Source organism: Sceloporus undulatus, chromosome 1 (assembly GCF_019175285.1).
Source record: "Sceloporus undulatus isolate JIND9_A2432 ecotype Alabama chromosome 1, SceUnd_v1.1, whole genome shotgun sequence".
Taxonomy (NCBI): Eukaryota; Metazoa; Chordata; class Lepidosauria; order Squamata; family Phrynosomatidae; genus Sceloporus; species Sceloporus undulatus.
The window spans coordinates 5,036,954-5,049,833 of NC_056522.1; the positions used below are offsets into that span (position 1 = coordinate 5,036,954).

The following is a 12,880-nucleotide window of genomic DNA, read 5'->3' on the forward strand; positions in this document are numbered from 1 at the left end:
ACCAGGTTCCCAGTTGCCAGTTGTGTCCAGGATAATGCCTGTGATAATTCCACACATATGGAGTTACAATGCAAAAAAGTTTCCAGGACTGGTTGTTATTGTTAACTGCCCTTGAGTCAACCCCAACTCACGGTGACCCTGTGGATGGGACATCTCCAAGCTCCCCTCTCCTCCACTGCTCTGCTTAAGTCCTGTAGATTTAGATCTGTGATTTGCCTAATTGAGTCTGGCCATCCAATGTGCAGTCTTAAGTTGATTTTCTTTCTATCTGCTTTCTTTACTATGGAGCTCTTACAGTCATACATGGTGATGGGGAAAAGAATGGCTTGGATGATTCGGACTTTACTGCTCAGTTGTATCTCTATTCTTTAGGATCTCTTCTAGCTCTTCCATAGCTGCATTTCCCATTCCCAATCTTCTTATTTCTTGGCTACAGTCACTGTTCTGATTGATGTTCTTGATATGGAAACTCTTTAACTAGGAGCGGTAGCCCTGCCAAAGTACAGTAACGTTTCCAAGACCTGGGTCAGACCATGTCGGGGAGGTCTACATTGGCTAGAATACAGTACTCTGGGCTTCCCTGGACTATTCTGGCCCCCAAGCTGCCCCAATGTCCCTCATTACCTCCACTTTTTGGAGTGATGCTGGAGGCTGTCTATACAGTGTCTTGCTATGCTGCCTGCCAATGGTAGCGGAAGTCACTCCCTCAGCCCCTAAACAAGGCACCCACCATTGAGCTGGGTGCCTCATTGTGACCTCAGAGGAGTGACATGTGCCACTGGTACAGACCACAGCTGCCTGGCATCAGTGCAGAGTGTTGATTTTCTGGGATAATAATAATAACAATAACAATAATAATACAGTGGTACCTCGGGTTACGAAATTAATTCGTTCCGCGGCTAATTTCGTAACCCGAAAAACCTTCGTAAGCCGAATTGCCATAGGCGCTAATGGAAAAAAATAGCTCTCTGCTGCCCTCCGGTGGCGAAATAGCGCCGAGGTTTTTTCGTAACCCGAAAAAACCTTCGTAAGCCGAAACAATAAATCCCTATGGGATTTTTTCGTATCCCGAAAAATTCGTAAGCTGGGTAATTCGTATCCCGGGGTACCACTATAAATTTTATTTTTATACCGCTTTTCTAAAAGATCAAAGCGGTGTACACAAAATTTAAAACCAGTTACAAACACATCATAAAATAGATAAAACCAATAACACAATACAATATACAAATCTAAAACAATCATTCAAAAGGGTAAGCCAGGAGGTTGATGGGATCAAAGCACACTAGTTCATTTTCCAGAGGGGAAGACTTGACAGAAGAGGAAAGTTTTTAGCCTCTTTTTGAATGTTTCTAGAGGGGTGATCAGGTGGAGTTCCTCGGGAAGACTGTTCCAGATTTTTGGGGCTGCTACTGGGATGTAGTAGTGTATTTACATGATGGAATTTCTAGCAAGTTCTTCCCGGTTGTTCTGAGTGTGCGGGGCGGATTATATGGGGAGATGCGGTCCCTCAAGTAACTCGGGCCCAAGCCATGTAGGGCTTTTTTGGTAATAACCAACACCTTGTATTGTGCTCGGAAGCGAATAGGCAGCCAGTGCAGATCTTTCAGAATAAGTGTTATGTGGTCAAACCTGGAAACACCAGTGACCAATCTGGCTGCCATGTTTTGTACTAGCTGAAGCTTCCGGGCTTGGTACAAGGGTTGCCCCATGTAGAGCGCATTACAGAAATCTAAGCGAGAGGTTACCAGAGCATGTACCACAGTTTCAAGGTCCCTTTGGCCCAGGTAGGGTTGCAGTTGGCATATCAACCGAAGTTGATAGCAAGCACTTCTGACCATTGCATCTACTTGAGATGTCAACTGGAGAGACGAGTCCAGAAGTACTCCTAGACTGCGAACTTTGTCCTTCAGGGGAAGTGTGACCCCATTCATAACAGATGAATAAACTTCCTTCCCCGGGCCTGGGGATCCTATCACCAGTACTTCTGTTTTCTCTGGATTTAAACTGAGTTTGTTTTCCCTCATCCAGTCCATTACCGACTCCAGGTAGGCGTTCAGAGGAGAGACACCATCCTTAGTCACTGAATCAGTTGAGGGCACAGAGAAGCATATTTGGGTGTCATCAGCATACTGATAACACCACGCCCCATGTCTCCGGATGATCTCTCCCAGCGGTTTCATGTAAATGTTAAACAAAGTGGGGGACAGAATAGCTCCCTGAGGGACATCAGATGTGAGTTCCCTCTTAGAGGAGGAAGTGTCCCCCAACTGCACCATCTGGAATCTGCCCGAGAGGTAGGATCGGAACCACTGGAGCGCAGTGCCTCCGATGCCCAGCTCCCTCAGGCGTTCCAGAAGGATACAATGGTCAATGGAATCGAAAGCCGCTGAGATGTTCAAGAGCACCAACAAGGTCACCCTTCCCCTGTCGATGCCCAGACAGAGATCATCGACTAAGGCGACCATGGCAGTCTCAACTCTGTATCCTGCTCTGAAGCCTGTTTGAAATGGGTCCAGATAATCGGTTTCATCCAAAACTGCTTGGAGTTGGAAGGCCGCCGCCCTCTCAATCACCTTACCTAAAAATGGCAATAATGAGACCGGTCTGTAATTATTTCTTACCAGGGGGTCTAGGGAGGGTTTCTTAAGCAGCGGTTTAACTGTTGCTAATTTTAAACTAGATGGAAATTTCCCCTCCCTGAATGATGCATTAATTATACGTTGTAATAATGATAATAATAATAATAATAAAAGATTTATTTATATACCGCCCTTCGGAACATCAGGGCGGTTTACAACAATATAGAACAATACAATCACAACAAAGTGCAAAGTTATACAATATACAATAATACAATTTCAACAAAATACAAAATATGCAAAAATAATCAAAATACAAAACAGTGTAAGCCCACCCCACCCCCCATACAGCGATAGTCCATACAACAATGCAACAATAATCCAAAATAAAACATCCATGTCACAGCATCACCACCCTGAGCGGTCAGCCAAGAAGGAAAGGGATCGAGAGAGCACATCGTCTTCCTAATGCTCCCAAGAAGCTTGTCCACTTCATTGGTATTAACAAACTCAAAATGATCCAGTTTAATAGAGTCCACGGACACCTCTGCTATTGTTCCTGTTGAAATGTCCGTGTCAGGATCAGTCCTTATCCGAGAGATTTTATCTGCAAAGAAGTTGTTAAAATAGTCACAGCAGGCCTTAGTTGGTTCTAAAATAGGGTTCAGAGTGGGAGGAAGCTGAGTCAGCTCCCTCACGACCCTGAACAGTTCTGCGGGACGTGACTCTGCAGACGGGATGATCTGGAGCAAATGGTAAGTCTTTTAAATACAGTTTAATATAAGGATGGCCTGGATTCACTGCAGGATTACCCTTTCCACATGTGGACAGTCCACAGTTGAATCATTTTGGCCTATGTCCTTTGGACAAGGTGGCATGAGGGTAAGGGAAAACAGCTGCAAATGTCCTGTGTAGACATTCCCATAGTTCTGCATTTTCTGCTCTGACTGGCAGCATGCTCCAAAGTCATGGGCAGAAGAATGTCTTTTCCATCATCCCATTTCAGTATCGGAATGGACTGCCTCAGAGGGTGGTGGACTTTCCTTCTTTGGAGGCCTTTAAATAGAGGTTGGCTGGAGTGCTTTAGCTGTCCTTCCTGCATGGCAGAGGATTAGGCTAGATAACTCTTTAAGTCTCTTCCAGCTTTGTGCTTGTATGTTTCTGTGGTCCATTTAACCAGAAATGCTTTGAATTGAGATGCAAGGTTTTGAACCTCAGGTCTTCTGCATGACAGGTATGTGCTCTGCCACTTAGCTACGGTCATTTTGCTGGAATCTACTGGTCAGAGGGCAGTTCTCATTGTGGTTTAAGTGTTGTGCATGTGGAGGAACAGTTGCTACTGTGCTGTGCTGCATCCCAGAATGCAGAGAAAATGACTTGATGTCTTTTGGGGTGAAACACACTATGTGAGGGCAAGTCACTGGAGACCTATTAAGGAAACTTTGCTGAGAGATAAAGCCCCAGGTTGGTTAATGAGAGATGCTGCAGGAATGATGATCTTGGTTGTGTCAGGAAGGGATAATCCTTAGATCTCTGTCAACATATAGCATATTTCTAGCCCTGGTAGTGGCAATTGTATGTCAAGTTACTGCAGTTGGTGAATTCCCCAGAAGGTCCTAAAGAAATTCTAGAAGGAACTGATGAGTCTCAAGCTGAATGCTGCCATGAAAAATGAAAGAAATGCCTGCATAGGAAAATTGCAAACTAATTCATGTACAGGAAAAAATGGTCCCAGTTGATAACAGAGTGATGCAAGATAATGTTTTAAGATATTTTCATTTATGAGAGGGGGGATGTTTATGGAACTTGATCAAGAGCTATCATTTTTTGTTAAGCCTCTCATATAGTCCTATGTATTGCTGACCCATGTTCATACTGTGCTCCACTAAGACTCCTAGATCACTTTTGCATGTGCTGCTACCAAGCCAGGTATCCCCCATCCTATATCTGTGCATTTCATTTTTATTGCCCCAGTGTGGTACCCTACATATCTTCCTGTTAAAATTCATTTTTTAAAATTTTGGCCCAGCTTTCTGATCTGTTATGATCATTTTGAATTTTGATCCTATCCTCTGGGGTATTAGCTACTCCTCCTAATTTGGTGTCATCTGCAAATTTGATAAGCATGCCCTTTATTCTTTTAGCCAAGTCATTGATAAAGATGTTGAATAACACTGGCCCCAGGACAGAACCCCATTGGACACCCCACTGGTCACTTCTGTCCAGGATAAAGAGGAGCCATTGTTGAACACCCTTTGGGTTCAGCTGGTCAACCATGTACTAATTCACCTAACAGCTGAATTTTCTAGCACATGTTTTACTACCTTTCGTGAAAGAATATCATGGGGGAACTTGTCAGAAGCCTTACTTAAATCAAGATATGCTACATACACAGCATTCCTATCATCAACCAAGATGACTGGATCAAAAAAGGAGATCAGATTAGTCTGACATGACTTGCTTTTTGAGAAGTCCATGTTGACTTTCAGTGATCACGGCATTCATTTCTAAGACTGTCTATTTCATGATCTGCTCTAGAATCTTTCCTGGTATTGATATCAGGCTGACTGGGTGGTAATTGTTCAGCTTGTCTTTTCCCCCTCCTTTTTGAAGATGGGGACAACATTTTCTCTCCTCTGGTCTGCTAGGACCACTCCCGTTCTGGAGGAATTCTCAAAGATTATTGCCAGTGGTTCTGAGATTACTTCTTCCATATCTCTTCAGACTCTTTTGATGAAGTTTATCTGGCCCTGGAGACTTGCATTCATTTAGAGTAATCAGGTATTCCTGTAGTACCTCTTCACTTATTCTGTGCTGGATTTCCTTTACTACATCATCTTCTCCTTTTGCTCCAGCATGAACACTCTTTTCTTTTTGGGGTAAGGCAGAGGAGGTGTTTTGTAGTTCTTGATAATTCTGCACCAAAAGAACCTGCATTTAATTATCAATATATTTATTTAAATTATTTTGTTTCTGATGAGGAGGAGTAAAGATATATTTTATGGTCCTAAAACTTGTCTTAACCACTGGCATTGTTTTTTCTCACTCCAAAATGCTTGCCTTCCTGAATTCCTAGCTTTTTGGATTCATCAGACAGTGCTCCTATTCTTCTAAATTTATCCTTTTGGCTTCAAGGCCTAAACTTTCTGTTCAGAAGGCTGTGATTCTCAGGGTGCTGAATTCTGCAGTTGCTGCCTGTAACTCTACTTGGCACAACGCTGTTGTCAAATTGCAAAAGAAAAAAGCTGTCTCGTCTGTAGCCCTATGTTAGGGTCTGTCTTTTCCTTAACCTCCATCTATTTCTGTTCACCTTAGCACTGGTAAATTTGCACATTTCAAGTCATGATTTTGAAAATGGGGCAGAAATTGGCTGCTAGCTATTGAACAGCTGGGTTTTGCTTAATGGGCCTAAATTGGGAGGATGATGCATCTGCCTCAGACGCAGAATTGCACACTTTCAACAGCTCCAGAAATGTCTTAAAAGGAAGCTGAGAGGGAGTGGAAGGGCTTTTTAAAAATAGCTCTGTTCTGAGGCTCCAAATTGTGTCTCACAAAGCGACAGAGTATGAGGACTGACAAAAATAGCAAGGTATTGATTTCCTCTGTTCATTTGGTTTCCTTACCTGGCCTCCCAGTTCTTAAAACAATGGTGTGAATGTCTCTGTTGACAGTTCTGATAGAACCTAGCAAGCAAAGACAATTATCCCTCAAAAGGTTCCTGTGTTGTGTAAAAGTTGCAGCACTTTCTTCCCAGGAGCAAGGATGCAATGTCGTGGGAAGGTCTGCAGGTTCGTTGCATGGCATGTGGTTTATGTGTAAGGCTTCCTGTTTCCAACCCTGCCACACCTGTTGAAGGAATCCCAGTGAGTATATCAGATGATGGGAAAAGCCCTTGTCTGCTTGAGACCCTGGAGAATGACTGCCACCCACAACAGATGAGGGCTGCGAACTCATGGAGTCTCAGACGCATCCAGCACCCCCTGTTCTTCTTCTAGCCCTCCCCTTCAGCTGAAAGGTTTTTGAATTTTTGTCATCTGAAAAAAATTGCCATTCTTGGAAGCCTCCAGAGTGATTCTTTCTAAAGCACAGAGTCTTGCTTTAGTGCCAGAGGTTGGTGCATAGGGCACTTTTCTATTATCAATTTACATCCCACCGTTTCTTTACTTCTGGGTCTCAGAATTTATAAAATTTATTACAATGTGATCAAATTTATTTAAATCATAGATTTGGAAGAGACCCCAAGGGTCTTCCAGGCCAACCCCTCTGCCATGCAGGCACTCTCAATCAAATAAACTTTTTTTATATATATAACTTTTATTTATATCCCGCTTTTTGTTACCACAATCAAAGCGCCGTACAACCTTTAATCAAAGCATCCCCGACAGATGGCCATCCAGCCAATGCTTAAAGACCTTCAAAGAAGGAGACTCCACTACTCGCCGAGGGAGCATCTTCTACTGTCCAACAGCCCTTACTGTCAGGAAGTTCCTCCTAATGTTGAGCTGGAATCTGAATTTTTCCTGTAGCTTGCATCCATTATTCTGCATTCTAGTCTCTGGAGCAGCAGAAAAAAAGCTTATTCCATCCTCAGCTTGACACCTCTACAGTATTCATATTCGTATTCGTGGGACCGATACCCACAGTTTTTCTTACCCATGTCTGAAAAAAATATATTCTTTCTAGGCATTTCTTAGGTTTTCCATCATGATTCTATTATGGCATGCTTCTGACAGAGGTTGACCATAGAGTTGTGCTGATGGACCTAGAAATGCCTGGAGAAATATTCTCTCTAGGAATCTCTAGGTCCTCCAGTGTGACTTTATAGTCAACCACTGCCAGAAGCCATTAATTTCATTGGGGTTTGCCCATTCTCCATGGTTTTGCATTTCCATGGTAAGTCTGGGACCAGATCCTCTGCAGATACTGTACAGGTTATACGGCAGGGGTAGGCAATCTTTTTGAGCCAGGGGCTGGGTTGCTGTCCCTCAAACAACTGGGGGGCCGAAGCCAAAAAATAAATAATTAAATAATTTTTTTTAAAAAAATTAAATATATAAATAAACCAGGACAAATGTAGGACAAAATTTTCAAATGGAAGACACTTTTTTTTAAAAAATGGAGGACATGCGAAAAAATTTGCTGTTTTTTTAAAAAAATGTTAATATAAATGCATGTTTCTGAGGCTTCTATAGACAATTGCCCCCCAAAGGCCCCGGTGGCAATCGGCGGCAGGACCAGGCTGGGGCCGGTCCCAAGGCCTTGCCGGGCCACATCCGGCCCGCGGGCCACAGGTTGCCTACCCCTATTATACGGTATTACCCTTCACATATAGTTACTTCCTGACTTCCAGTCACTTCCAGCTTTCAATAAATCAGGGGGGCGGGAATCCACACATTGTTAGAAATATGATTGGTTTTGAGGATTAGCCCTTGAAGGTTGCCTATCCCTGGAGGTAGGGCATTACTGAGCAGACAAATAGTATGACCTGATAGGAAGTTGTTCCCTGTCTTTCTGAATTCTGCTGGAGTGAGTCTTCGGCATGGAAAACTCTGTGACATTTGGTTGATCTTTTGGTTTAGAGAACTTGTGATGGGCTGTGGGATGGGATGAGATTGCTTCAAAAGGTCTGATCCCAATCTGGGATGATTCCAGTTCTTGTGCTTGTCCAAAGAGACCCTGCAGTATTGGCAATGGGTGAGAAGAGATTACAGGGTAGTCTTTGATTTCAAGTTGATTTTTGTTGTTGTTGTTGTTGTTGTTGCTTGAATGGAATGCAAAAAAGCTCTGGGAAAGGAGAACAAATGCTGTGATCTGTTTATGGGACTAGGTTTCTTTCCATTCCTTTCTCTCATTCTCTTCTCATGATGTTCTCCTGTGTGCTATAATTCACTGTGCTGGGTCTGCACTTCTGCAGACATTGCCTGGGTACATTTGTAGGTGGTGTTTATGAGATTGTTTGCTCATGCAAGCAAAGCCAAAGGAAAAGGAATCCCAGGAGCTGATGAACCACCCCCAGATAACTCATTTATTCCCACTTCTCTCTTGCCCTTGTTGTCAAATTTTGTACATGTGTACACATGCACATATGTGTCTATCCATGTGTTTAAATAATAAATCTGACCCTTGGATGTCCTGAGAAGTGTTGGCAGAGATTGAATTCTTGCTGAACTGCCTCTGTTTTCAGAGAAGGATTTTTTTTTTAAAAAAAGCTGAAAGCAGAGTAAAGAATGAGGAAAGGTGAAGTTGGCACGGCTGTTGAAAAGCTTACCTTTGTAAGCAGGAATTGTATTGCAGCACATGGTGGGTGGAATACATGGCATTCTTTATTGAGGGAGGATAATTCTCAAAGGACCTCAGGACAGAAGAGGACCTGGCTTGCCGAAGGAGAGGAGTAAGACCAATTTCACTCTCAGTGATAGAGAGGTTGTATTCATGTAAGTAGGCTTTCAATGAATTCCTTACCCACAGCTGAACAAGAGTGGTGTGGGAGGTAGGAAACCTGGCTGCTGGTTGCTTGAGCAAGAGTGAGGTTGTGCCAAACACAGAAAATATTAAAAAAGCTCTTTGGGTCATCAGCCATTAAGTTAGTTTGAGTTTTCCTTTGCTGCTTGCTGTGTGTTTTAATAGCTGTTTTGACACTGCCTGTTTTTCTTACGTTTGTATTTTTCATGGATTTAGGCTTTCTCAGGGCCCTTGTAAGGATCAGAAGGTGGGATATGATTGCATTTCATTTCCATGTGTCAGTTGAAGGGTGATCATTCAAGCAGTCATTGGTTTGTATTCAAATAGGTGACTGGATCTCCTGATGACAATCAGCTGCAACCCCCATGAGGCATAGACAGTGATGAGGAATACTGGAAGTTGTAGTCTAGGAACATCTGAAGAGCCAGATGTTTCCCCCTCCTTTAGTGTAAGGAGGCTTGCTGGGTAGTAAGTTGGTCTTATTTGTGAAATATATTGGTCAAGAGGTAGTTTCAGAGTCCCCTATCCATGTGTCAAATGGTGAGTTGACCCGAAGGTAGCAGCAGATTGCAGGACATCATTCTGGCCAGCTGTGTGAAGACACAGAAATACTTCAGTTGGAGCACCTGCTTTGTTATTGCTGTGTGCTTTCAAGTGGTTTCTGACTTATGATGGCCCTAAGGCAAATCTACCATAGGGTTGTCTTGGCAGGATTTCTTCAGAGTGGGTTTGCCATAACTTAATGTAAGGTTGAGAGAGTGTGACATGCTCAAGGTCATTCAGTGAGCTATCCATAGCTGACCAGGGATTTGAACCCTGGTCCCCCAAATCACTATATCACATTAGCTTTCAAAGGTGCTGCAAGATCCCTTTGCATTCTGATCCAGACTAACATGGCTATGCCTTTGGCTCTCATGAGTGTGGGAAAGTTGCCTTTTGGTCTGTGACTCCCAGAATCCTGGAACCAGCATGGACAGTGGTCATGTTGTCTAAAGGATTCTGGGAGTTGTAGACCAAAAAACATCCAGTTTCTGATTATGATAGGTTATAATACTGGCACAAAGAATCTGGCTTGCAGAATCCTCTGATTTTGATTTTCTGAATTTTACAGAATTTTATTTGTCCAGCAGTATCCATAACAGTCAGTCATAGAACAGAGTCAAGTGAAGAGTTGGCAAGAATGCTTTCTGCCACTAGAAGGAAGGGAAGAACAACCCAAATCAAAATATCCTCCCTTCCACTGCTGAAAGTATGACACAGGTAAGAAAGCTGGGCCAAAAATAAACAAAATGAACTTCAACGGAGAAATATAAGGTACTGAACTTAGGCAGAAAAAACAAAATGCATAGATACAGGATGGGGGACACCTGGCTTAACAAGATGACATGTGAAAGGGATCTAGGAGTCCTAGTAGACCACAATTTGAACGTGAGTCAACAGTGTGATGCAGTACCTAAAAAGGCCAGTGCAATTCTGGGCTGAAGTAATTGAATGACTCTATTCTGCTTTGGTCAGGCCCCACCGGGGATACTGTGTCCAGTTCTGGGTACCACAATTCAAAGAAGGATGTTGAGAAGCTGGAACATGTCTAGAGGAGGGCCCCCCAAATGGTGAAGGGTCTGGAAACCACCAAGCCCCCCAAGAAGAGACTTAGGATGCTGGGTGTGTTTAGTCTGGAGAAAAGACAGTTAAGAGGTGATATGATAGCCCTGTTTAAGTATTTAAAGGGATGTCATATTGAGAATGGAGCAAGCTTGTTTTCTGCTGCTCCAGAGAACAGGACCCAGAACAATGGATGCAAGCTACAGAAAAGAGATTCCAGCTCAACATTAGGAAGAACCTCATGACAGTAAGGGCTGTTTAACAATGGAACACACTCAGAGAGTGGTGGAGTCTCCCTCTTTGGAAGTCTTTAAACAGAAGCTGAAGGACCATTTGTCAGGGGTGCTTTGATGATGAGTTCCTGCATGGCAGGGAGTCGGACTGGATGGCCTTTGTGGTTTCTTCCAACTCTGATTCTATAATTCTAGAAGCACCTTGGTTCCTTCTTACTCTGCTTTTCTGCAGTGGAAGTGGAGTCCAGCCATTCTTCTGAAGGCCTCTCAATGGAAATAGGATTGGTATATTTGCAACAGATGTCCCATTCCTCAGCATTCTTGTGGTGGAATCTGTGAATTGCATTGAGATCCCTTCCCTTTACCTTTATCTGCATGATCTCCGTCTGAAAGAAAGTAGGGACATATTTTATCCCATCTTTGCCCCTTTATTAGTTTAGGCACTGAGTCCTTTGTAAACGTGGAATCATGTTCATGTATTTTCAGTATCACCTTAGCTCACATGTGGTACAGAGGCTACAGTAAAATTTTAGAAAGCTGGTTCTAGGAAACTGTATATATGAAATCTTTGTAGTAATAGAGACTTTTTCTTCTACGAGAGTCTCCCCCCCAACCCAACAATTCAGTCCACTCTATTTGCAGATCTAGTTTTCTCTTTTACAGTTTTCAGTATAATTCTGTCACTTAACAGTTGATCTTTGTTTCTTTGAAAATTAGGACAATTGCTTTTCTGTTCTTTTGGGCAAAAGAATTCTGGATTAAATGGCGCTGTGTTAACTATTATTCTGTCAGCATATTTGCAAAAAGTGACACTGTTTGGAACATAACACATTGTCCAATATCTCACTGATTGTTTGATCCATAGAATCTGAATCACTGATGGTCCAAAACTCCAGCCAGTAACAATCGAACGGCTGTGAAACCAAGAATAGTAAAAGAAAGCTATCTTCTTCCTTCTCCTCCTTATCATTTTTTGTACGAAACTGTAAAATAAGTCAACCTCATAAGTCAAGGGTACGCTTTGGGGTCACAATTATGGATTTTGATATGTCCTGTTGATAAGAGAAGGGTAAAACTTAGGGGCATGCAACAAGGGATGTAAACGATGAAGCAAATGCCAAAGAACATACAAAACGTACAAAATTCCAGCAGCTGGGTAGATGAGAGAAAAATGGGTTGTTTCTTTCAGGACAGGTTATACTCTTGCCTTTCACCAAGGGATGGTTCCTTCTTTTAAATTAGAATTAAGATATAATACTTTGATTGACCCATGGATAAGTCGACTCAGGGTTTTGGGGTCACTTTTTGACCTATATTTCTAGACTTATACATGAGTATATTCAATAGATTGAAACAAACTAATTGTAACATATATAATCATCTTAATTTTTATATAAAACTAGGAAGTAGATTGAAGCAAACAAGAATGAACATAAAATCTTATGTAAAATCAGTACAAGATTATTATTATTAATCTTTATTTATATAGCGCTGTAAATTTACTCAACGCTGTACATACGATCAATTAAAATAGATAAAGTAAATCTGCCTACGACATACATGCTGCAAAAATAATTAAATATATACATATTAGTACATGCTAACATTCAATAAAATAAAAATGTTTGCTGTTGTTTTTACAAACAGAGACTAAAAAGGGGGAACATTAAAACACTACTGGGAGCAGGTTAAAATGGAAAGATGTAAACACTTAGAGGGCTTAAAAGCAGCAGACCTAAATAGTTGTTCCCAGCAAGGAATGACATGTTAAAAGCAAAAGGCTTTGTTGTGAGTACATTTATGAGTGGAAGAGGAGTATGGAAAGTGCTAGTGGCAAGTTGCCTCCTTTTGGCCCTGATAAAATAAAAGAATAAAGATTGCACACATAACACCGCTATATAAGACATGTTCTATATTTGTTATTGGCTTTTGGGTCTCTGTCTTGGGTATCTGTCTGAAAGTATTTGTTTTATGGTTTTTCACACAAAAGCTCTCAGAGTA

General features: G+C 42.1%; 1 protein-coding gene across 14 annotated transcripts in view; it reads left to right on the forward strand.

Moving 5' to 3' along the window:
* The window catches only part of EXTL3 (exostosin like glycosyltransferase 3), a 215,683-nt gene that overhangs the window by 60,445 nt on the left and 142,358 nt on the right, over positions 1 to 12,880 (forward strand). Inside the window, exon 1 of one of the 14 annotated variants that reach the window (XM_042447745.1) lies at positions 10,224 to 10,304. The exons of the other annotated variants lie outside the window; for them this stretch is intronic. The gene's annotated coding sequence lies outside the window, so the exon portion shown is untranslated. Of the gene's footprint in view, positions 1 to 10,223; positions 10,305 to 12,880 lie in introns of those variants that run through there. 14 annotated transcript variants of the gene reach the window in all.